General features: G+C 39.4%; 1 protein-coding gene across 10 annotated transcripts in view; it reads right to left on the bottom strand.

Annotated features, from left to right (window-relative positions):
- LOC137237697 (very long chain fatty acid elongase AAEL008004) overlaps positions 1-26,060 on the bottom strand; it is a 250,422-nt gene that overhangs the window by 95,813 nt on the left and 128,549 nt on the right. Inside the window, exon 2 of one of the 10 annotated variants that reach the window (XM_067761728.1) lies at positions 18,453-18,499. The exons of the other annotated variants lie outside the window; for them this stretch is intronic. The gene's annotated coding sequence lies outside the window, so the exon portion shown is untranslated. The remainder of the gene's footprint in view (positions 1-18,452; positions 18,500-26,060) is intronic. 10 annotated transcript variants of the gene reach the window in all.

The raw sequence follows: 26,060 nt of genomic DNA on the forward strand, positions 1-26,060 counted from the left end.
TTGAAGTTTTTTATGAGAAAAAAAGGGTGAAATTCGAAAAATCTGGAAAAACTGAAAAATTTCAAAAAAAAAAACTTTAAAGATTTTTTTGAATTTTTTCCGAAAAGTACATTTAAAAACATATTTAAAAAAAAAAAACAGATCCCAAACGGTAAATTTTTGAAAAATTTATAGCATTTTGAAAACAAAAACGGTGTTTTTTTTTTAAATTCATAACTTTTTTTGAGTTGGATGAAAAAATTTGAAAAACTTCTGAAAAACGTCTTTCGTAAGCTAGAAAAAGAAGAAAAACTTTCAGCCAATTCTAAAGGGATTGGGTTCAAAATTGGTCGAAATGGGATGGAATACCCCATATGTATGTACACAGAAGTTCATACATCCATACGTAATCATCGGCTGCTACAAATCGATTGCTGGTAACGTTGACACACCGGTGTTGACGTGAAAAACAAAAATGTGTGTAGGGATGTATGCAGTATGTTTGTATATCCGATTATTTCATTGACCTGATTTCTAAGAAGTTCCACCATATCAGCTTTTGTCTCAATAGACGCCACGAAAAAATGCACATAGTAAACAAAATAAACAAAACCTGTCACAGCTAGATATGAGCAAATGAGTAGGCAAGATGACTTTAACGAATACAAAAAGACAAATTTCTGAGCGCACCTCGTGTGCCATGAGTATGACAGCAAAAGAAGAAATTATGAGCTAAGTGGGAAATGAGAGACAAGCGTTGAAAAGCGCAATAAAAGTGCACCCCAAATTTTCTCAGATGTGTATTGAGTACATCGTTCGAAGTGAGGTTGTATGGGTGTATGGCACGTGGTTGTTTGTTAGCACAGCCATTACATTCACATTTCGCTGTTTAGATGGATTCATACATATATACATGTAAATGTAGATAGAAGATATATTTTGCGCGCGTAATCAACTTCTTGGCATCTCTAGGCATATCGGTCGCGTGACTTGATGCTCCTCCATATCGTTTGGCATTGGCATGTTGACAAAAGAGGAAATAAATAGAACAGAGCTAATCAGAAGAGCTGATATAAACGAATTTGAAGAGTAAGGAACCCACCCTACAAAAAACCCCCAAATATGTTAGGACCTAGCCCTAAATTTAAATTTTCCTAGCTACTTTGCTTCTTATTTTGATCGATATCTCGAAACTCTCTTGAGATATCATTGTTTGAGACCACAGAGTTTCATTTGGTGTCATGTTTTCGTTTCGTTCTTGATCCATGTTTCATTTCGTACTTCGGTTCGGTATATGTTTCAAATTACGTTTTTTCCCAAAATTTGGTTTCGATTTCATATTCGATTACGTTTCGTTCTTTATTCTAACTTAGGGTTGGGTATTGGTTCTAGCTTCGCTAAAGTTGAACTTTCGGTATCAGTTCCTGTCCCGTTTTCGGTCTATTTTTTTTATGTTTCAGTTGGGTTTTTTTCAGTTTCTTTTGCAGTTATTACCTTTCTTTCACTAACAGTTTCAGTTTCATTATGTTGTTCAGTTTCGAGTTCAGTGTCACTTTCGGTTTCAGTCTCAGTTCCATTTCCAGTTTCGGTTCAGTCAATGGACCGAGTGAATAAAAAAAAGGATTCACTTTTTATAGCTTCAACATAAATTTGGAAGTTTTGTCATAAAATTGTGTAAAATTTCTGAAATCTAGTGAATAAACCTTTGTTTATTTGTGATTCACACGACCCTTTGTTTCTTTTTCCCTCACAGTTCCTGTCGGTTGCAACTTCTGTTTCGTTACCTGTTCCATTCCGGTTTCAGTCTTAGTTAAAATGTCAGTTTCGTTCGCAGTTAAGCTTCGGTTTAAGTTTCCTAATTAGATTTCGTTTTTGTTCCAGTTTGGTTACGATTTCGGTTTCTGTCTCAGTCTCTGCGTTGATTTCAGTTTCAGTCTCGGTCCCAATTACGGTTTTGTTTCTTGTTCCAGTTTCGTTTTCATTCGCGGTTACACTTTCTGTTTCGTTTATCTTATCCTTTAGTTTAGGTTTCACTCTATGCTTTCATTTCAATTTCAGTTTCAGTCTCGGATGCAGTTTCTGTTTCGTTTCCATTTCCAGTGTCGCTTTCAGTCTCCGTTACAATTTCTGTTTCTTTTATCGTTTAGTTTTGCTTTAAGTTTCGTTGCCTGTTCCAGTTTCGTTTTACAGTCTAGGAGACAGTTTCTGTTTCGTTTATCGTTTAGTTTAGGTTTCAGTCTCTGCCTTCATTTAAATTTAAGTTTCAATCTCGGCCCCAAATTCGGTTTCGTTTCCTGTTCCAGTTTCGTTTTCAGTCTCGGATAGTGTTTCTGTTTCGTTCTGTATTCCAGTTAAGTTTCAGTCCCGGGTATAGTTTCTGTTTCGTTCCCTGTTCCAGTTAAGCTTCAGCCTCCGCTACAATTTCGGTTTCAGTCTCTGTTCCGATATCGTGCTTATTCTGCACCCGTTCCTACTTCGGTTTGAGTCTTTTCTGATCCAATTTCGGATTAAGTTTCGGCTCGTTCCCTGTTCCAATTTACGTAACAGTCTTAGTCTCGATTTCAGTATCTGTTCTGATTCCAACTTTGGTTTCGGTCTCGTTACGACTTCGATTTCGTTCCCTGTTCCAGTTTCCGTTAAAACTTCAGTCACAATTTTAGTTTTTATCTCCGTTTTAGTTTCGATTTAAAATACGGTTTCAGTCTGAGTTCCAGTTTCCGATTCGTTGCATATGCGTGTTTTGGTGGTAATCTTAGTTCTGATATTAGTATCGTTCTTATTTTCATTTATGGCTTAACCTTACGTATCGGTCTTTGCTCCATCTTTCGTTTCGGTTCTGTTCTGGGTCCGGTTTCGGTGTATGTTCTTTTTCTTCTTTAAGTTTTTTTTTTTGCAAACTGTTTCATATATTTCCCATGGCTGTAAAATATGTGCCTCATGGCAAGTCTTCTTCAATATTTGACTTCCTTTTTGGAAAAAAACACATCTCGAATAGAAATTGATATCGCTATTCTTTAGTCACCGGGATACTACTGACCGAAAGGCCATCGATGTTTTCTTAACGCATAATATTTCACTTTATCTCTCTCGTCTGCACTTTCCTTTACACTCTACGCCCCTTCTTGGCATTGTACTTTTCCCTTTACAGATTTCTCTTTTATTTCGCAATAGCAGCGAAAACTCTTGGCCACTACGCTCTTTAATTTTCACAATTACACTCTCCGGCTTAATTTTACTCATTCAGCAAAATTTTCTTCAATGAATCGCCCGACTCCCTACAAAAATTGCACACACACATACGTACATTCATTGGCAAAAAAAAACAAGAATAACATTCAAAACATATTCCCGCAAAACAAATATTGCCAACATTCATACTCCACTGGATTGCGTGAACGGGGGTGGATAACTCTCAACTCGTTCTCGTAATTCACCTTGCATCTGTTCATACACGAAGATAAATATACATATATCCTTTGCATTTATATATCGATATGTTCACTAGGCTTATCTGTACTGGCACAATGCTGACTGGTTTTTGGTGTAAGCGAGGAAAGTTTGTCAGGGTTGGGAAACACTCTAATCGATGACTCAATGGTTAAACTTGCTGCTTAAACGAGTACAATACGATTGTGTACGAGTATTATGTATTACTTAACATGACTATGAAGTTGTCGCAATTGTTGTTGTTGTAGTTGGTAGTTATTTTTTGGGTTGGTATTGCCTTTTCTTCATGCCATATGAGGTTACAATAATTGTACGTTCAAAGGGGCACGTCGACATCAATGACGCCAAACAGACGCGTTCGAAGCCTAAAACACCCCGCCTTCTTACTCCACTTATGATGGCGACATGTTCGTATTAAATTCGGAATGTGCAAGTGTACATTTAGTAGTTGTTGGAAAGGATGTTGTTTAAGTGTACATAAAAAGGAAATTGACTTCAAACACGATTATTATCAAGCCCTCTTAATTATTTTGTCCCAAATAAATACAGTTTTGTAGCAGATTGGCTCAATGAAAGAACTGTGTATGGTTATATTGCATAATTAACGAAGTTATTATACTCAGTTGAGCAGAGCTCACAGAGTATATTAAGTTTGATTGGATAACGGTTGGTTGTACAGGTATAAAGGAATCGAGATATAGATAGATATAGACTTCCATATATCAAAATCATCAGGATCGAAAAAAATTGATTGAGCCATGTCCGTCCGTTCGTCCGTTAACACGATAACTTGACGTAAATTTTGCGGTATCTTGATGAAATTTAGTATGTAGGTTCCTGAGCACTCATCTCAGATCGCTATTTAGAATGAACGATATCGGAATATAACCACGCCCACTTTTTCGATATCGAAAATTTCGAAAAACCAAAAAAGTGCAATAATTCATTACCAAAGACAGATAAAGCGATGAAACTTGGTAGATGAGTTGATCTTATGACGAAGAATAAAAAATTAGTAAAATTTTGGACAATGGGCGTGGCACTGCCCACTTTTAAAAGAAGGTAATTTAAAACTTTTGCAAGCTGTAATTTGGCAGTCGTTGAAGATACCAAAATGGAATTTGGCAGGAACGTTACTCCTATTAATATTTGTACGCTTAATAAAAATTAGCAAAATCGGAGAACGACCACGCCCACTTTTAAAAATTTTTTTTTTTTTAAAGCAAAATTTTAACAAACAATTTTATATCTTTACAGTATATACGTAAATTATGTCAACATTCAACTCTAGTAATGATATGGTGCAACAAAATACAAAAAATAAAGAAAATTTCAATGTGGGCGTGGCTCTGCCCTTTTCCATTTAGTTTGTCTAGGATACTTTTAATGCCATAAGGCGAACAAAAATTTCCCAATCCTTTTGAAATTTGGTAGGGGCATAGATTTTATGACGTTAACTGTTTTCTGTGAAAATGGGCGAAATCGGTTGAAGCCACTCCCAGTTTTTATACACAGTCGTCCGTCTGTCCTTCCGCATGGTCGTTAACACGATAACTTGAGCAAAAATCGACATATCTTTACTGAACTTAATTCACGTACTTATCTGAACTCACTTTATCGTGGTATAAAAAATGAACGAAATCCGACTATGACCACGCCCACTTTTTCGATATCGAAAATTACGAAAAATGAAAAAATGCCATAATTCTATACCAAATACGAAAAAAGGGATGAAACATAGCTCTCAACTGAGTATGTAATGTTCGGTTACACCCGAACTTAACCTTCCTTACTTGTTTTTTAATAAAGTTTTTATTCAAGAATTTGCATATTTCCTTAGTTGACCATATTTTTAGTGTAATTGAAATATAAGCTTCTGCATTATAAAAGAAGATAGGGCAGCTTTGTTGTGGCCACTTTTGACGTTAGCCAGAATCCGAAGAAGTCGCTTTACATAAGTTTTCTTAACTCCTACTCGTCTATGAATTGATACCAAGACTGAGCACTTCACGTTGACTCCTCAAGGAGCATTTACGGTAGCTCCCTACTGGACATGCATGTAAGTATATGTATACATATATCTTATATCACCTATATTCCTATCTACTAGGTTGGTTTAGGTTAGGCTAGGTGGCCGTTGCTTCAACTAGGCGAAACCAGCTCACTGAACACTTGTATGGTTCGTTGTGAAACCACATCGTTGGATGACTATACCTCGTTTTCTTATCCGCTTACATGGTTAGGGCTTTCCAGAATACTGAGGTAGGTCGATGAGCGTTTGTTATTTACAACCGACCAGAAGGATCTCTACACCTAGCAAGAAGTAGCTTCAGCTCAAAGCTGGCTTAGCTGACTCGATGCCAACTTTTTTATGTGCAGACTGCAAGTGACGAGCGGTATGTCAAAGTCCCTGTTGACATTCACCTGCAGTTTGCGCGTACCAAGGATACCGCCATGCCCTTACTCCCAAAGATTTTTAATGGAAAAGTAGGTTGCTGCGACAGATACAGGTTGGTTGGTTGCTGTGCCGCCTGGATACCAAAGATCGAAGCCCAAGTCGTGCACGCCACTTTGATGCACATTTCTCCTGGAACCAATTGCTGCTTATTTCGTATGGCTAGTCGGTACTCTGTTCTAACCATTTGGAGCGGACGATGAACCTGCTATCTTTTACAGGGTATTCAGGAAGTAAGTTCCGGCAGTATATAACTGCCCATAGTTAGAATCCAAGTGTGTGCTAGAGCTAGGCGTTCGCACAAGTAGTGCTCGACTGTTTCTTTGCTGTCTTCCTCTTTGCAGCTCCTGCAAATGCTGTTAAAATGGATTCCACCTCGTTATTGTGGCAGTGATCATAAAGGTTTCTTTCTTTAGGATATCTGTTTTATTACAAACATTTTATGGATATCGGTTATCGATATATTTTTATAACAAATCGATGCCTTTTCGGTAACAAGCCGAAGACCCTCGATAAGAAATCGATAATTTTTCTATAATTAATCGATAGTTTTTCGATACCACATTAATGAGGGATAAAAAATCGATAACTCTTTTATAAGAATATCTGCTCACCGATAAACGAATTTCGACTAGACGCTCACAACTGCCTAGGTAATTTAGCGCCTGTTAATGAATGCATAAATGAATGAACGAATAAAAATACTGTGTATCTTTCCTAAATTTTTCGAGCTCCTATCAATACATTAACTACCAATTTTAAATTTAATTTCGAAGAAAACTACGCCTTCTCAACCCCAATGTTCCACATAAGTGCAACTACAGCCAAATAATAAAATACCATCTTTGCTTGAATGTCTGTAAAATGTGGCTTCTTTAATACAGAACACCAACGCCGTACCCCCCACTCACTGTACTGACACATTTCCGCTCTAAACCATAAAACTTGTATTATATTACCAAAATGACATGCACCATACAAATGTACATACATTCATATTATTTTAAGTTAATAGGACCCCTGTAGGATAAAATCTCTTACACCAAGTTGGAGCACTCTCGGTGCTTACTTTAGCTCCGTTAGTTCGTTTCAATTCTCTGTTGAATATAATTTAACTGGGGTAGTGTTACATTAAAATAGCCAAGACAGTGGAAAATTTCCCAAAAATACCTTTTTAAAGATCCAAATTACTTAGGTAGAAGATCTGTTCAGAGAACAGCAAAAATCTAACACAACAACGTTCGATTACATTCGGCAACAAATTAAAAAATTACTACGCTACCGACTGTCCTACACCTCAAAATCTTGGGTGCGACGTTTGATCAGGATCTACATTTTGGTGAGCACGCAGCCCCAATTGTTCCGAAAATCCAGAGCTTTAATAAAATCCTCAAATCCCTTGCTGGAAGTACTTGGGGAAAAGACAAAGAAACGCTCATTACCACATACAAAGCAATTGGCCAGCCGTTTGCGTGTTACGCGTCCCCTATATGCTCGCCAAGACTAAAAACTACCCACTGGAAGAAGCTGCAGGCCTGCCAAAATACTGCGCTCAGAACCGCCACGGGCTGTCTTCTTATGTCCCCAGAACACCATCTACATAATGAGGCGAGAATACTCCCCATCAGGGAGAGAAATGAGATGCTAACCAAACAGTTCCTGTTGACTACCCAGAAAGCTGGGCATCCCAACGGACATCTGATTGATGAGCCAGCACCGCCTAGGGACTTAAGGAGTCATCCCCGCTCAGCGGTGTGAAGCAAAAAAAAAACACAAGCAGGTCTTTGGTGAACTCCTTAAACAGGCGTCGGAGCTTTATGCCGGAAATTTCCCGGTGAATCCAGTACTGAGGAACAATACCCAAAACTTACGGAAGAGGAACGCATACTCCCGAGGGAAACGCGAGTCACTCTGGCTCAACTTCGTTCTGGATACTGTAACAGGTTAAACTCTTACATTTCCAGAATCAACCCCGACATACAAAATGTATGCCCCGCTTGCAATGTGTCCCCACATGACACCAACCATCTCTTTAATTGTAATGTGGAACCAACGTCTCTAACACCCCTTTCATTATGGTCCACCCCTGTCGAAACAGCAAGTTTCCTTGGACTCCCGTTAGAGGATATTGATGACAATTTGTGATCGGTCGCAGCTATTAGGTGGGGCGAAACATTGCTACAACAACAACAACATTACAATCGGCAACATGATCGTGTTCAATGATCCAACTTGCTTAAACGAACATAATCGACATTGATTTAAAATCAACCAACTTATTGCATGCGTGAATATAATCAATTCAGGCGTTTGCTCGTTTGCCTCAACAGCGATTAAATTTATCGTGCGTGTGCACATTTTCATGAATCTTCTGCCATTACGTCACGGCGACAAGCTACATATAAACATACATATAAACATTGCTTACGATTCTGTTTGTTTGCCGAACTAAACGACACATTCGATCGCAATCATGCTAACGGAGTCTAGTAAAGACAAATCCTGAGTTTATTCAATTAAGAGTTTATTCAATTATGAGTTTATTCGCATGATTGAATGTGAATGCAAGTTTTAGTTTTTGATTAAATCAAGAAAATTGTGATTTTTGCAGTTCTCTGGTTCCATTGTTTTTATCGGGCTATTTCTATATCTCAAACTGAGAAGTTCAAAGTTCATTGCATCGAAGATCAATTTGATTCATGCATGGCAATGTTGTAAAGTTAAACAATTTAATTAAACATGTTTTTATTGAAATTTCTATTTAAAAAAATACCTTTTTGTAAATCGAGAGCAGACATATGTAATTTTAAGACTTGAATAAGGGAAATCAAATGGGTAGATCGTCTGTTTTGTTCTAAGCAAATTAGGGTCTTTAATTTTACATATATGTAGTAAAAGACTAAAAGATCTTAATAATGGCAACAAAGTTGCTTGATTAAGAACTTATGAAGATCTTGTTAGAATCGCTTAGGTAGTTTCTATTTAGCACTACCGTACTAGCTCTGAGTTTCGGTCACAAGTCTTTGATTTTCCTGCAGGGTAGGTATAATTTCACTCTAGTGCTATGTTTATAAGTATGTTTGAGTAATACTAGCATGTTGTAATATAACCTAATATACTTTGTACTTTTATTGTGGGTGTGTCCTCACAAATGTTTGAATTGGTTGTTGTTGTTTGTTGGTCTATATGGTGGAAATTGCAAAAATGCATTACAAGAAGGACAAGAAGGACGAGAAAGAACACAATGAAATTTTATAAAAGAGCAAAGTGCACATAATGTTTGCTTAAAACTATATAGTAAATATTAATTTGTGCTTAACATGTCTTTAATAGAAAATTTCAAAGTTACAGTTAGAATGAAGAACATAGCGTTAACAGTGCCTCGAGTAGCTTGAGCGCAGACCATATACGGACCTAGAAGTATAGAGTCATCAATTACAACACGAACAGTCTAATTCATTCCGTATCTGCGTTGCGAAGTGGCGCAAGGGACAGGCGATACACCTGTACCATATGGTTCCAAAGTGGTAGAGGCAGTAGGGTCTACGGTAAAATGTGCTGATCCGGAAATAAACAGGTCCTACAAGCTGACAGATCATTGTAGCGTTTTTTAGGTGAAGTAGTAGCCGTAGCCAAAGCAGTAGAAACAATGAAAGAAATTAGCTTAAACTGCAGCCGCGTCAAATTTTATTGACAGCCAAGAAGCAATTAATGCAATAATCTCGCATAGCACAGCATCTAAAAATGTATTAGATTATTAGAAATCCCTGGAAAGATTGAGATAGGAAGAAGCATGAACTAGCTAAAAATTGCGTATCTTTCGAAGCTTGTTCTATAGACATACGAATTAGATTGGGTGAAATTTTCACATGATCGACCAAGGGGGAAAGGGGTGGGACCAAGCGCAGGGCTGTAGGGTGTCAAATAGCATGTGTGACTAACAAAGCTATATTCCTATAATTTAAAATAGAGTGCTGTAAACTCATGATGGGTATTGTGACTGGACACTGCCTTCTGGCGTCACATGCCTTCAAAAAAGGTTTGCTCAGTGATAGCAAATGTAGGAAGTGCGGGTTGAAGGAGGAAACGATCGAACACGTTTTGAGCTCGTGCCAATGCGCTTGCCAGCCTTAGAGTGATACAGCTGTCAGATCTATAAGCAGCAAGTGGCATCGGTCCTAGAAAGCTTACAGCATTTACTAAGAGGACGGAGTCCTCTGGTTTTTTATAAGGTTTTTCAGTTTGATCACTAAACAAACTTCTCTTCTACTCATTCAGTCTATGTGAGGTTCTCACAGACCGGCCAGTTCAACCTAACATAACTTACAATTAGAATGTTATAGTCATGTAGCTGTGCTTTAGTGAAGGAGCGGGCGTCAAAGAAAGTTGATGACTTATACATAATATAAAGGCCGGTTTGAACTTAAAAGTTTTGCATGCCAAAAATTGGCTGCCTTATTTATAAAAAATAAAACGTTTAAAAAATGGGGACCGTCGTCATAACGTGAAAGCCATCTTAATAACTCAACAATACCAAGCGCTGCGAAGTCGGTAAGAGTCTGAAAAAACAACGCTATACTAAAAAAATAATATCGCTCGAGTAAAAACCGCATCAACCCGATATGTAGCGCTGACTGTGCTTGCAATTATTTTTTTGCTATGAAAAGTTACTCAGTGAAATTTCATGTCACCTAGCAGGTGCCAATTGGAGTAGATCCTCGGCTTATTGGCATCAATATTTATTTATTTATTCAATATTCATTTATTTATTTATTAAACATAGTGGTTGAATCTGTAAGACAAAGTCTTTTTAAGTACATCAGCAAGTCTTAAAAACAAAATAAATAATTTTAAATTGCAAATGTTATAACAACTTTAATACCTAACCTTTGTTGTTGTTGTTGTTGTAGCAGTGCTTCGCCCCACCTAACAGACGCGACCGATCACAAACTGTCATCAATATCCTCTAACGGGAGTCCAAGGAAACTTGCTGTTTCAACAGGGGTGGACCATAGGGAAAGGGGTGTTAGAGGCGTTGGTTCCACATTACAATTAAAGAGATGGTTGGTGTCATGTGGGGACACATTGCAAGCGGGGCATACATTTTGTATGTCGGGGTTGATTCTGGATAGGTAAGAGTTTAACCTGTTACAGTATCCAGAACGAAGTTGAGCCAGAGTGACACGCGTTTCCCTGGGGAGTATGCGTTCCTCTTCCGCAAGTTTTGGATACTTTACTTTGAGTACTGGGTTCACCGGGCAATTCCCGGCATAAAGGTCCGACGCCTGTTTGTGGAGTTCACCAAGGACCTGCTTGTGTTTTTTCGCTTCATACGGCTGTGTTCTCAGATGCCGTATTTCCTCAAAATGCTTACGGAGATGACTCCTTAAGCCCCTAGGCGGTGCTGGCTCGTCAATCAGATGTCTGTTGGGATGCCCAGGTTTCTGGGTATTCAACAGGAACTGTTTGGTCAGCATCTCGTTTCTTTCCCTGATGGGGAGTATTCTCGCCTCATTATGTAGATGGTGTTCTGGGGACATAAGAAGACAGCCCGTGGCAATTCTGAGAGCAGTATTTTGGCAGGCCTGTAGCTTCTTCCAGTGGGTAATTTTTAGGGTTGGCGACCATATGGGTGACGCGTAGCACGTAATCGGCTGGCTAATTGCTTTGTATGTAGTCATGAGCGTTTCTTTATCTTTTCCCCAGGTACTGCCAGCAAGGGATTTGAGGATTTTGTTACGGCTCTGAATTCTCGGAACAATTGCGGCTGCGTGCTCACCAAAATGTAGATCCTGATCAAACGTCACACCCAAGATTTTGGGGTGTAGGACAGTCGGTAGCGTAGAGCCATCGACGTGGATGTTCAAAATGGTCGACATTTGGGACGTCCATGTTGTAAATAAGGTCGCGGAAGATTTAGTCGGTGATAATGCCAGGTTTCGCGAGGCGAAAAAACTGGAGAGATCAGGGAGGTAGCCGTTTATTTTATTGCATAGCTCTTCGATCTGTGGGCCTGGGCCTGTGGCCATTACTGTGCAGTCATCGGCGTAGGAAACGATTGTGACTCCTTCCGGTGGTGAAGGTAGTTTAGATATGTAGAAATTAAACAAAAGTGGGGATAGGACACCACCCTGTGGCACCCCTTGTTTAATTCTCCTTGGCTTTGATGTTTCGTTTCTAAATAGCACCGATGCCTGCCGACCACCCAGATAATTTGCGGTCCACCTTTTAAGACATGGGGGAAGGGTAGACCCTTCCAGGTCTTGCAGTAACGAGCCGTGGTTGACCGTATCAAAAGCTTTTGATAGGTCTAACGCTACGAGTACTGTTCTATGGTGGGGGTTTTGATTTAAACCGCAATTTATCTGGGTACTAATGGCATTTAGCGCGGAGGTAGTGCTATGGAGTTTTCTGAAGCCATGCTGATGGGAGGCTAGTTGCAAATTTGCTTGGAAATAAGGGAGCAAAATGGCTTCGAGCGTCTTTGCTACTGGCGATAGGAGAGATATCGGACGATACGACTCTCCTATGTTAGCTGGTTTACCAGGCTTTAGTAGCGGGACCACCTTGGCCATTCTCCATTTCTCGGGTATGACAAAGGTGGAAAGAGACAGGTTGAAGACCTGCGCTAAATATTTGAAACCCTCTTTCCCTAGGCTTTTAAGCATCGGCATGGCTATGCCGTCTGGGCCCACTGCTTTGGATGGTTTAGCGCGACCAATGGCGTCCTCAACCTCTTTAGCGGTGATGGTGATTGGTGACGCGCTGAATTTGTGTTTATGTGCGTGTCTGTTGGCCCTCCGTCTAACTTTGTCGACCGTAGAATGCATTATATATTGTCGGCAGAAAGCGCTCGCGCATTTTTTCGCATCCGACAGCACTTTGTCGCCAAAGGCGATGGAAACTTTGTCTTTGTGCTTAGTCGGATTCGATAGGGACTTTACGGTGGACCAAAGTTTACCCACACCGGTAGAGAGGTTACAACCTCTTAGGTGCTCCTCCCATTTCGCCCGCTTGTGTTCATCCACAAGCAATCTGATGCGTTGGTTTATATCCCTTATTTGGGGGTCGCCCGGATCAAGCTGCCTTATAAGGTCACGTTCTCTCGCTAAGTTTGCGGCCTCCGCCGGGAAGTGGGGCCGGATTTCGGGAATTCTCCCGGCGGGAATGAAACGTGCCGAGGCGGATTCAATGACCTTGCGAAAGGCACGCTCCCCTTGGCGGGCATCAGTCGGGATAGGGAGGGCAGCAAAGAGGTTGTCTGTAAAGGATTTATATTCTCCCCACTTTCCTTTTTTAAAGTTTATGAAAGTGCGTTTTTCGGTGACGATGAAGTCGGCGGTACGCTCGAGCGAAACAAGTATAGGCAGGTGGTCGGATGCCAATGATACCATCGGCTGCCAGTTGACGCAGTTTACGAGTTCTGCGCTCACGATTGAGATATCTGGCGAACTGTGACAGCTTCCTACCATACGTGTGGGGGCGTCTCCGTTTATTGTGCAGAACGTCGTTTCTTCTATTTGATCCGCCAACATCTCGCCCCTACTGTCCGCCCACAAATTTGAATGCCATAGATCATGATGGGCATTGAAGTCGCCTAAAATAATGCGATTGTTTCCAGTGAGTAAGGCTCTAATATTAGGGTGGTATCCACCGGGGCAACAGGTGGCAGGGGGGATGTAGATGTTGATGATTTCTAGGTTTGCATCGCCTGACCGGACAGATAGGCCTTGACGTTCTAAGACGTTGTCCCTGCGGTCGATGCCAGGATCAAATATGTGATATTGCACAGAGTGGTGTATTATAAACGCGAGGCCGCCTCCATTTCCGCTCTCGCTATCTTTTCTGTGGACATTATACCCAGAGCAGGACTGCAATGCAGATCGTGCTGTGAGTTTAGTCTCTTGAATCGCAGCAATGCGGATGTTGTGCCGCTTCATGAAATTGACTATCGCCGTAATCTTCCCAGTTAGTCCATTACAGTTTAACTGCAGAATTCTGAAGTGCATGAGGGGAGACGTCGCCACTCTGGGGGTAAGTGACGGGTGACTACGCCTGGGTTCAGGAAGGCCAGGACGCAATTGCTGTTGTGGCCCTGGGACTGGGCGTCCTTGGGCAAGCATTGGGGTACCCGGATGATTTGGGTTTGCGACCTGGCAACATGGCGCGATGAAACCCGCCGAGGGGTTGCCGTCGCGGAGACCAGAACATCTAGGAAAGTGGCACCACCCGAGGCAGGAGCTGCATTGGGCGGATGTCGCAAACATATATATTCTGTGCTGGCAAACGGTGCAAACGGAGGTAGGGACTAAGAGTCTGTTTCCCTGACCTACACGATTGCTGCCGGAAAAGAGGGGGGGAGAAGACGGGGGCAGGGGCTGTTGCTCAGCATTGCTTCCGACTCTACTACGAAGATTGTAGTTATGAGTGGTAGCAGCTGTTTGAGTTGTTGGCGCCGTAAGGCGCGAGCAGCAGCGGGTACTTGTTGTGGCTTGCTGAGCAGCGGGGCTGCTGGAAGGTAATGGGGGGGCGCTTAGACGTAGACTACGGGACGCCCTTGGGCGTGAACAGCAAGGAGCCACAAAAGATTTATAAAAGTTACGTGGACGTCGGGTTTTGGGATCAAGCCCAGAACAACCTGTCCGATGCAACCATCCCTTACACGAGACACACTGAACAGAGTATGACCGTCCTAAAAAGATTCTTTTCCGGCAGAGGCAGCAAAACCATTTCTCAGGACCGAGGTCAGGAGACGGACCCGGATTGGATTCGATACCTTCCCGGAGCAAGAGAATATGGAGCAGTCCTGCTGCAAGGAGCTGCTGGGAGGATGACAATTTGTGGGAGGGACGAAACAAATTAAATGGGGTTACACTGAAATGACAGTCCTTGGTCGGGAAAAATCCCGAGTCGCTCCGGTACATAGAACCGACTGCCTTGGGAAGCGAAACCTAACCTAGAATACACGTTTAATAAGAACAAGAAAGTGCTTAAGTTTATTAAGAAAGAAGGAATAGAATATAGATGAAATTATAGTGTAACCACATTAATCACAATGAATTGAAGTAACTATGAATTAGCCCATATCAGCCTTGAGAGAATCAAGAATAGAGTTCCAGAGCCGTTCAGCATTAACAAAAAACAGCCTCGATGGGGACAAATATAAATATCGTGGTATTATTAGCTTGCGGTGTCCAGAAGACTTGGAAAATTTTAGTTTTTCATAAGGATAATTTGGTGTTTTGAATTCAAAAAGTTTGAACATAAATATACAGTTTCATGCAGCAATATAATCAAAAATACTGCATCGTAGAATTTTGCTTCTCCATGTGGAGATATGGTCATACTTTTTAAGGCCATAGACATAACGCGTTATATTATTAAATGCAATATCAATTTTATGGCTCGAAGTAGAATCTAATTTACTGTAGACAAGCTCAGAGTATGTTATGTGTGGCACAATCAATTGTATAGCTAACTTTTTTTTTCTCTCCAAAGGTGTAAAAGAAGCGGAATCTCTTACACGACAATAAACATTGCTTAAAAATTTATTAAAGTGGTCAATACAGGTTAGAGTTAAGTCGTTTCGTTCTGAACTTGTTCAATTGACCGGGTATCTCAACTGAACAAGTGAACTAGATCTTCGATTTCGGTTCTATTTGTTCTTTTAGTTCTTTCTCTCTTCTCGTTCGCGAACATTGTACAACACATATGACTTTTCAGCATTTAAGCATAGACAGTTTTCACAAGCCCATTTCCAGATTGTAGACAAGTCATTACTTATTTTATAACATAAATTTTCGACCAGGCCGACACGACTAGATAGGTATAACTGAAGAATGTCATCAGCATATGCGTGGACATTTACGTGCTGGCACACTGAGAAAACATTATTGACGAAAAGACTAACAGAAGAGAACCAAGCACAGAGCCTTGTGGTACACCAGAAGGAACAACACGAGATTTGGATGCAGACTTTTTGGAAACTACCTTCTGGGCTCTTCCCTCCAGGGGACTGGCCATAAGCTCAACAGATTTAGTAGAAGTATAATTTTTGCAAAGGAGGTTGTGCTGAACTGAGTGAAAGGCCTTAGAAAAGTCAAGGAGGCACAAAATTGTTAGGTCACTATTATCAAAACTAGTTCTTATGTCGTCAAATATTGTAATCATTGAAGTAGAGCAACTGTGCTTGCATCTGAATCCAGATTGCAGTGGACTCAACAGGTTAGTCTCCTTAACATAAGCTGAAATTTGACCCGCCATCAAGGACTCGCACACTTTAGCAAACGCAGCTAAGATGCTAATTGGCCTATAATTGCAAGATTCAAGAGCAATATTTGTTTTGGCGACAGAAATAATTAACGCCTTCTTCCACTCCACAGGGAAACAAGAAGTTGGTAAGCAATGATTAATAATATGCGTGATAGTTCCTAAAATGAATGGTAGAACGAGTTTGATGAACGTAAAAGAGATCCCATCCTCCCCAATAGCATCAGATTTGATGTTGATAATTGTTTTACAAACCTCTAATTCTGATACTGCTTATGACAGCCCCGACACTCACTTGACCTAATAAAATAATCATTTAGGATATCTGGCTCGACTTGACAGTCCTTTTGACACTTCCCATGCATGTTAAGATTCCTCAAGTTTCGCCATAATTCTTTTGACGGAAGTGAAGGGTTTAATTTATAATTGCAATATATCTGGTTGGATTTTCTTACGATGACGGTGGCTTTGTTTAGGGCGATTTTATATATAGACCAAACAGACTCAGTTTGTATCCTCTTCCATTTCGCGTAAAGTCTATTGCGTTCCCTTATAGCAGACCTGACTTTAAAGTTATACCAAGCGTTGATATCAGCCCGAGCACTACGTGAAGGGACATGCTTGTCATAAAGCTTACACAAATTTTCATTTAGAAATTCAAGTTTACCGTCCACAGTAATAATAAACCAACACAAAGTCCAATCAACATTGCGCAAATCAACAAACAAATTCTTAAATTTTATTAACCCGAAGTAAATGCATATGATTTCTAGGAACAAGAAAGGAAGTGCGAAGTATTTACATTTCCATGTCATAAACGCTTTATAATACGTTGGACATGAATCGAGCATAGCACTCAATTATATCACATTTAATAGGATTATGACTTAATTAATTAGTGGCTTCATGCAGAACTTCGGACGCACAAGCTCGTGTACTTCTTATACGGTGACCATTTCCTTTTTTTTAATATCAAAATTCAATATGTCGCTGAGTTAGAAATGTTACCGGGGTGTCGAAACCCACGGTATCCTCGAACAGTATTAAAGAATAAAAAAATAATAATTGGTGGGTAAATGAGAAATTAAAGCTGCCCACACCAAAAAAATTAACCGAATTAAGAAACAGATTGCAAGCAGCAGTAAAAGTATTAGCCCCTAGGTGTGGGCTTCAGATCACAGTGGTGTCTCGAAATCGTGCTCGTGTATGTTTTATCCGAGAATGCTAATGTCAAATGGGAACTGACAGCGACATGTGCGGTGTCCAGGCAAACTTTGCTTGGTAGCAATGAGAATCTAACTACGTTTCTAATTATCGTAATCGTGTCACCTTAGGCCCACTGATAGGTATAATGTTTATATCACATATCTTTTGGAAGAAGGTAGCAACCGTTGAACAATACCTTTACAGATGCCCTGCTCTGTACACGACACGTATAGAATGTTTGAACCAAGACTTCATCGACTCCCACCCGAGCTTGGTTCTGTTAAAATCGAGCACATTCCGCTCTATATTAGATGAGCAAATTGATTCAAGTGTGTACGTCTGCTTTGCTGTTGCTCGTCTACTCTCGTGTGAAGCGAAATACAGAAGAAATCCAGAATATTTCTATGTTACCGATTTGAACAAAGGTTATACAGTAAAGTCTTCAAATACATAACTGCCACCAACATACAATATCGTAGAGATGGCCACCTTAACTAATTGCTTAAATAATTCGAAAGAACTTAAAGTCAACAAGCTTTGCTGATTAGAGTTGCATATGGGCAATGACCACATTGTTCAAGGTCGTTGACATCATGTGATCTAAATATTTATATGTAAAAGTACAGCAGCGAACAGAAAAATGGCAGTGGGATTTTGTATCAAATTTCATCAGTTAAATTTGTATTTTTTATATTTTTGATATTTTAAGAAAAAACTTCCATGAGTAAATGTAAATTATAGAGAACTATTCTCAAGAACGTTTTCCAAAAAAATTTAAACCCGGGAAAATTATGCGTCAGTTTCGACTTTTTATCTGGAATTCTCTGAATTTGTTTTGTAGTTTTGCAGTCCAATAAATTTTAGTCTCACAAAGTACACATTTTTTCCGAATGGTGTTTTAGATTTTCTTCCATATGAAAAATAAAGCTATGCATCTTTCGAAGGCATTTCTTTTTTTATGGTCTAAGATATGTTCAGACCGACAGCCAAAATCAAAGAAAAAAAAAATCCATTTACAATTTAAAATACATAGTTATCATGCAGTGGCCTTTTTATATTTAAAAAGTTTAGTAGTCAAAATAGATAAAAGACTTACTGTAAGCTGTGATTGAAGATTTCTAGTTATTTTCTAAAATTATTTACCTGAAAAGATACAAATTTAGAAAAAATATTAGATATTTATTGATCAATAATAAATTTATTTTTAAATTTAAATTTGTGAGTAAATAATAAATATAAGTAAAGATACACATTGTATTTTGGATAATCGACTCTTATGGCCGCGTCACAATGCTTTTTTCATATATCGCAACATTCACGCAAGATGTTGCGTTTGTAAATATAAACAGCACTTCAGGCTTAGCAGATTAAACGTATTTCGACTTGTTTATTCACATAAAAATTTTGCGAAGCAGTGTTATTAACATTCTCACTTAGCAAAAAAAAAAAAAATACTTGCTAACATATTTTGTCTCCTATTCTTTTGTTAAAATGCAGTTTCTAATTGTGAAAAACGTTGGAAAAGTACTAAACAGCGAGAAAAATAATTTCACTTGCAAAGTTTGAAAGCACTCATAGCCAAAGCAAATTTCGAATTTCGAAAAACATGTAGCAAAATTTGAACATTGCCAACTTTTGTATTTCAGATGGCGCTAGTGTCGCTGGATCTGCCGTTCTCTGTAAAAATACGGACAATCTACCCATCATTCATAAGATTGAGTTGAACGCATCTACATATATGAAAAAGTTCATTGCGACGTGGCCATTATTCCATTGCTTATATCATTCATTTGTTTACTTCGCGCGCTGCTGATATTTAGTGGCAATTATGTTCATTATATTAATATATAAAAAACACGTGTTACAGGTTTGAGGCCAATGGACTCCTAAACTACTGAACCGATTTTGAATTTGTTTTGCACCCCGTGTGTAGTTTGATCTAACTTGAAATATAGGATAGGTTATATCTCAGGTTATAGTCGCAATATTATTTTATTGCATTTTTTTTTATTTGTTTATACGTAATATTAAAATGTTACGTATACGCAGTCGCACTCATATTTTCAGGCGGTGCGGATATACTTCCGTGTAATTGCTTGGTGTTTAATTAAACAACCTGCTTATCAATAAAAAATATTATAGCGAATGATATCAAGTATATCACATCACCAGGCCCGTCGAGAGGGGGCCCGCGGGGTTTCTGAGGGGGCCCGCGATTTAGAGGTACTATGACATTTTTTTTAATACAGGAGAGTCTTTAGTTGTTCGATGTGCAATTTTTAAGCCGAATTTCAAAAGCAACGAAAATCTGCATTTCCTTTTAATATTATAGTGAAGTGTGAAAAATAAAACCCTATATATATAAAAAGAAAGGCTAAAAAGTGTGTTTAGTTGGTGTTTGAAGAGATGCGTCGGTCGATTTTGTTCAAACTTTCACACAAGTTGCGTAAACCTCACCCGGTGGTTACTACAGGTACAGGGTCTCAAGATATAGGCCAAAACGGGGGCCAGTGAATGCCTAGACAATCTTTATACAATATGGATATCAAATGAAAGCTGTTGATGAGTGCTTTGGTACAGAGTAATATATTATCCAGAGACGGACTGGGAATGGGATTAGGACTAGGACTAGGACTGAGACTCGGAGTGGAACTGGGACTGGGACTGGAATAAAATACATACCACCCTCTGGGACAGGCAATAAGGGAGGCAGAAGAATGAGAAGGAATTGAGAGAAGAGAAAAGAGAGACGGAGAAGGAGATTGAGAAAGAGATAGAATGAGACGAAGATGGAGATAGATGAAGCGAAAAAGACGGAGGGAGGCGTGAATAAAAGGATTAGAAAAAAGTGAAGAGGGGGGCGGGAGGAGGGCAGAGTCAGACGGAAAAAGCTTATTAAAATGTATGCAGATAGGCCAAATTTAGGGCAGGACAACGTCTGCCGGGTCTTCTAGGGTGTGTATATATTTTATTTGGATATAAATAGATATGTTAAGACTGGCTGAAATGTTGTTATTGTAAACAAATAAAAAAAAGACAAAGAAACGCTCAGAGCTTCTTATAAAGCAATTGGCCAGCAACTTGTATACTACGAGTCTCCGATATGGAGCATAAAAACAACCAACTACAGGAACCAAGAAGAGGAGTTTGTTTCCCCCCAAGCGGGTTAGGGGGTTAGAATATACCCGCGGTAGGTATGCCTGTCATAAAAGGCGACTAAAATACCGGATTGAAGGGGTTTATGTAGCCCAGCCTTTCCAGGTTGCCAGCGCAATACATAGCTTCTTCAAATCCAATTGTCCACCCCACCTATCCGTGGCGAATCCTGTTTCATTAACAGCCGAGGCTCTGGCGACTCCAAGCTACTCATGGAACCCGAGGGTGGGGAGGGAGGGATGGCCTGAAGGTTTAATGTGGCCATATAAATCGTTCCCGAGATGGTCGGGCTAGAACCTTAATGGTGCTGAGTTACCGGAGCGTACCGGATCTGTATCCGGCAAAGGACCATCACATCGATAACATTCCCCAAAGCCTTCGGGGAGTAACGTTATCGCTACGACAACAACAACAACAACAACAGGAGTTTGTTTGACGAAATTTAATAAAAGTTTCCCCTGCTGTTTTACTGTTCACTACTGTACTTTACAAAGGTTTGGTCGTAAAACGCTAGGGAAAAACAAAAACTTCACTAAATCAAAAAGTTGTTCAGACAATCTAACAATATTTTCTCATGCTTCTAAATAATAACTCTCTTAGAATGTCTTTTTTGACTGAATATTCTCTATAAATTTTGAGCCACTCCATTGGATGACAAGAACAAACCAAACCAAATACCTACTTAGTTCGTAGTTAAAAATTTTTGCAATCAGATCACGATTTGCGAAATAAATCAATTAAGGTTTTAAGAGGGAAATAAAAAATTTTAAAATCGGGAATTTATTACGAATTCATGATTTGTTTTGCGGTCAGTGCCGCAACCGGCGAACGGTGGGGTATTTGATCAATCTAGCTGGCCAAAAGTCGATTTTTCAAAATATTCCAATTTTTTTTCTATATACTCCCTGGCGTTTCTAGATGTCCACTCAATAGTGTACATACCCCAAAAGCCGTCTGCAACGTCAATGGAGCTAACCGCGCACATCTAAAGTTGTATAAAAATTGTGTGCAGTTCGATGTATTTTGGATTAAAAAGCAATATACCCTTCTAACCTAAATACTTGTTTACTGGTTTAGCCTTAATCAAATCTAGTTACATTTTCTTACAGGACAGGTAAATGTGTTTTTAATTTATATGTTAGACCTCTTATACCGCATATTTTAACTGAGTTATTCTACTTGTAATACTACTACTCTTCAATTTAAATTTTTGAAAAACCCCGCAAACAAAAAATATATCTTTTTTCATGGCATATCATGTCAGTAATTTTTTGGCGATAAATAAGCTTGTGTTTGTTTCTAAGTTTAATAACAACAAGTAAGGAAGGTTAAGTTCGGGTGTAACCGAACATTACATACTCAGTTGAGAGCTATGGTGACAACATAAGGGAAAATAACCATGTAGGAAAATGAACCGAGGGAAACCCTGGAATGTGTTTGTATGACATGTATATCAAATGAAAGGCATTAAAGAGTATTTTATGAGGGAGTGGGCCATAGTTCTATAGGTGGACGCCATTTAGGGATATAGCCATAAAGGTGGATCAGGGTTGACTCTAGAATGCGTTTGTACGATATGGGTATCAAATGAAAGGTGTTAATGAGTATTTTAAAAGGGACTAATCCTTAGTTCTATAGGTGGACGCCGTTTCGAAATATCGCCATAAAGGTGGACCAGGGGTGACTCTAGAATGCGTTTGTACGATATGGGTATCAAATTAAAGGTATTAATGAGGGTTTTAAAAGGGAGTGGTGGTTGTTGTATAGGTGGTCGCATTTTCGAGATATCGTCATAAAGGTGGACCAGGGGTGACTTTAGAATATGTTTGTAAGATATGGGTATCAAATGAAAGATGCTTATGAGTATTTTAAAAGGGCGTGGGGCTTAGTTCTATAGGTGGACGCCTTTTCGAGATATCGCCATAAAGGTGGACCAGGGGTGACTCTAGAAGGAGTTTGTACGATATGGGTATCAAATTAAAGGTATTAATGAGAGTTTTAAAAGGGAGTGATGGTAGTTGTATATGTGAAGGCGTTTTCCAGATATCGACCAAAATGTGGACCAAGGTGACCCAGAACATCATCTGTTGGATACCGCTAATTTATTTATATATGTAATACCTGCCAAGATTTTAAGGGTTTTTTATTTCGCCCTGCAGAACTTTTTCATTTTCTTCTACTTAATATGGTAGGTGTCACAACCATTTTATAAAGTTGTTTCTAAGGTTATGTTTCGCGTCAATAAAACAATCCAATTACCTTACCATGTTTCATCCCTTTTTTCGTATTTGGTATAGAATTATGGCATTTTTTTCATTTTTCGTAATTTTCGATATCGAAAAAGTGGGCGTGGTCATAGTCGGATTTCGTTCATTTTTCATACCAAGATAAAGTGAGTTCAAGTAAGAACGTGAACTAAGCTCATTAAAAATATGTCGATTTTTGCTCAAGTTATCGTGTTAACGGCCATGCGGAAGGACAGACGGATGACTGTGTATAAAAACTGGGCGTGGCATCAACCGATTTCGCCCATTTTCACAGAAAACAGTTAGCGTCATAAAATCTATGCCCCTACCAAATTTCAAAGGGATTGGTTAATTTTTGTTCGACTGGCGTTAAAAGTATCCTAGACAAATTAAATGAAAAAGGGCGGAGCCACTCCCATTTTGAAATTTTCTTTTATTTTTGTATTTTGTTGCACCATATGATTACTGGAGTTGAATGTTGACATAATTTACTTATATACGGTAAAGATGTTAAATTTTTTGTTAAAATTTTACTTTAATAAATTTTTTTTTTAAAAGTGGGCGTGGTCCTTCTCCGATTTTGCTAATTTTTATTAAGCATACATATAGTAATAGGAGTAACGTTCCTGCCAAATTTCATTATGATATCTGCAACGACTGCCAAATTACAGCTTGCAAAATTTTAAATTATCTTCTTTTAAAAGTGGGCGTTGCCACGCCCATTGTCCAAAATTTTACTAATTTTCTATTCTGCGTCATATGTTCAACTCATCTACCAAGTTTCGTCGCTTTATCTGTCTTTTGTAATAAATTATCGCACTTTTTCAGTTTTTCGAAATTTTCGATATCGAAAAAGTGGGCGTGGTTATAGTCCGATATCGTTCATTTTAAATAGCGATCTGAGATGAGTGCTCAGGAACCTACGTACCAAATTTCATCAAGATACCTCAAAATTTACTCAAGTTATCGTGTCAACGGACGGACGGACATGGCTCAATCAAATTTTTTTCGATCCTGATTATTTTGATATATGGAAGTCTATATCTATCTCGATTCCTTTATATATGTACAACCAACCGTTATCCAATCAAACTTAATATACTCTGTGAGCTCTGCTAACCAACCGTTATCCAATCAAACTTAATATACTCTGTGAGCTCTGCTCAACTGAGTATAAAAACGGCTGCGCATACCCACGTTTTTTTGATTGTTGATCAATTTTGTAAGAGACGGATACCCTTATAAGCATATCTCGCAAAATGTTATACTATATCGATGTACCAAATATTATTCAAATCGTTTAAGCCGTTTCCGAGATGATAGTGAATATACAAAGAAATATAAAAAAGGAGGCGAGGTGGCAACCCTAAGTGGCAAGCCTACTCAAAAGTGTCAATAGAAATGCGGAGTAAAATACCTTTCGTTTGATACCCATATTGACATACATATCTCATGTAATGCCAAAAAATTACGCAGGGTCCCTCCGAAACCGGGGGTCGATCCATAGTAATTCTGCGTGGAACACCGTGAACTTACTGTCAAATATTTCCTTTCATGACAAATGAAGTGAGACAACCACTTTTTTGACAGAAATAACTGCTGTTTTAATTTTGGTCAGCGAGATTGATCAAATACCCCACCGTGAAGCGTTCGCATACGCTTTTCGGGGAACTTTTCGGATTCATACACACATAGTAAGATATACAGACATATATATGTACCACTCTGTGTTGAGTAATTTTTGCACATGCGGTAAAACATATTTGTATTCATGCAAAAATGATGAAAACAAACATTTATGAGCAGGTTATATAAAACGCAGTCATTTCTTCTCATATGAACCGTGAACCAAAAATTTCTATCATATAAGAACATTAATTCACTGTTGAGTGAGTGACTGTAAACCTGAATGCCATTATGCCATTTTTGGTATTATAGGCATAGTGGTGACTGTGATTATGAGTAAGTGCGAAGCAAATTGTTGTTGTTGTGTTAACAGTGCTTCGGCCCATTCAATGAGCATGACCACTCATAAATTGTCATCAAAGTCCTATAACGGAAGTCCAAGGAAACTGGCTGTTTCAACAGGGGCGCCCAATAGGGAGATTGGTGTTAGAGGCGTAGGTTTCACATTACAATTGAAAAGATGGTTTGTGTCATGTGGGGACACATCGTATGCAGGACATACATTACGTATGTCGCGGTTGATTCTGGACAAGTAAAAGTTTAACCCGTTACTGTATCCAGAACAAAGTTGGGCCAGATTGACTCGTGTCTTCCTTGGTAGCGTGCTTTGTTCTTCTGCAAGGATACGATATTGCATATAAATAAGAGGTTCACTGGGCGCGTCCTGGTAAAAGCGTCTACCGTTTCTGTGTGGATTTGGCTTAGGGCCTGCTTATGCTTTTCTGGATCAAACGGCTGTGTTGGCAGGTGCCGTATTTCGTCATAGTGCTTATGAAGATGTTCCCTTAACCTCCGTGGAGTCGGGGCTAGATTAAGCAGTTGTTTGCTAGGATGTCCTGGTTTATAACAATTTAGCAAAAACTGCCTGTTCAGCATTTGGTTGTGCTCTTCAATGTTGAGCTCCTTGGCCGCACTATGTGGGTGGTGTTCGGAGGTCATAAGAAGACATCCGGTGGCAGTTCTGACAGCAGCATTTTGACAGGTCTGCAGGCTTTTCCAGTATGTGTTTTTAAGACCAGCCGACCAAACTGGTGACGCGGAGCTCATGAGCGGCCGGCCAATTGCTTTGTACGTGGTTAACAACGTTTCTTTATCTCTTTCCCAGGTGCTTCCGGCAAGAGACTTGAGAATTTTGTTGCGGCTTTGTACTTTAGATGCAATATCTGTGGCATGCGCCTTAAATGTCAAAGTATTATCGAACGTTACCCTTAAGATCTTTGGGTGACTGACAGTCGGTAGTGTGACACCATAGACATGAACGTCCAATATTTGCGAAATCTGTTCCTTCCACGTGGTAAACAGAGTGGCCGTGGATTTTGTCCGTGATAATGCCAGGTTGCGCCAGGTTGCCAGGTTGAGGTGAAGAAACTAGAAAGATCGGGGAGATAGCTGCTTATTTTAGGAACTAATTCATCAATTTAAGGGTCAGGTCCTGTTGCCATAATCGTGCGGTCGTCGGCAAAGTGTCACGGCGTTATACACAATCTGGCCCTTAATCGTATGATATACAAATTTTGCTATGAATATAGTACACACTAAATCCGCTTTCATAATTTGTCTCTATCTTCTATCTATATAACCTTTATTCATCTAATTAAAAAGCAAAAACTTAAATA

This window comes from Eurosta solidaginis, chromosome 1 (genome assembly GCF_040869045.1).
Source record: "Eurosta solidaginis isolate ZX-2024a chromosome 1, ASM4086904v1, whole genome shotgun sequence".
NCBI lineage: Eukaryota > Metazoa > Arthropoda > Insecta > Diptera > Tephritidae > Eurosta > Eurosta solidaginis.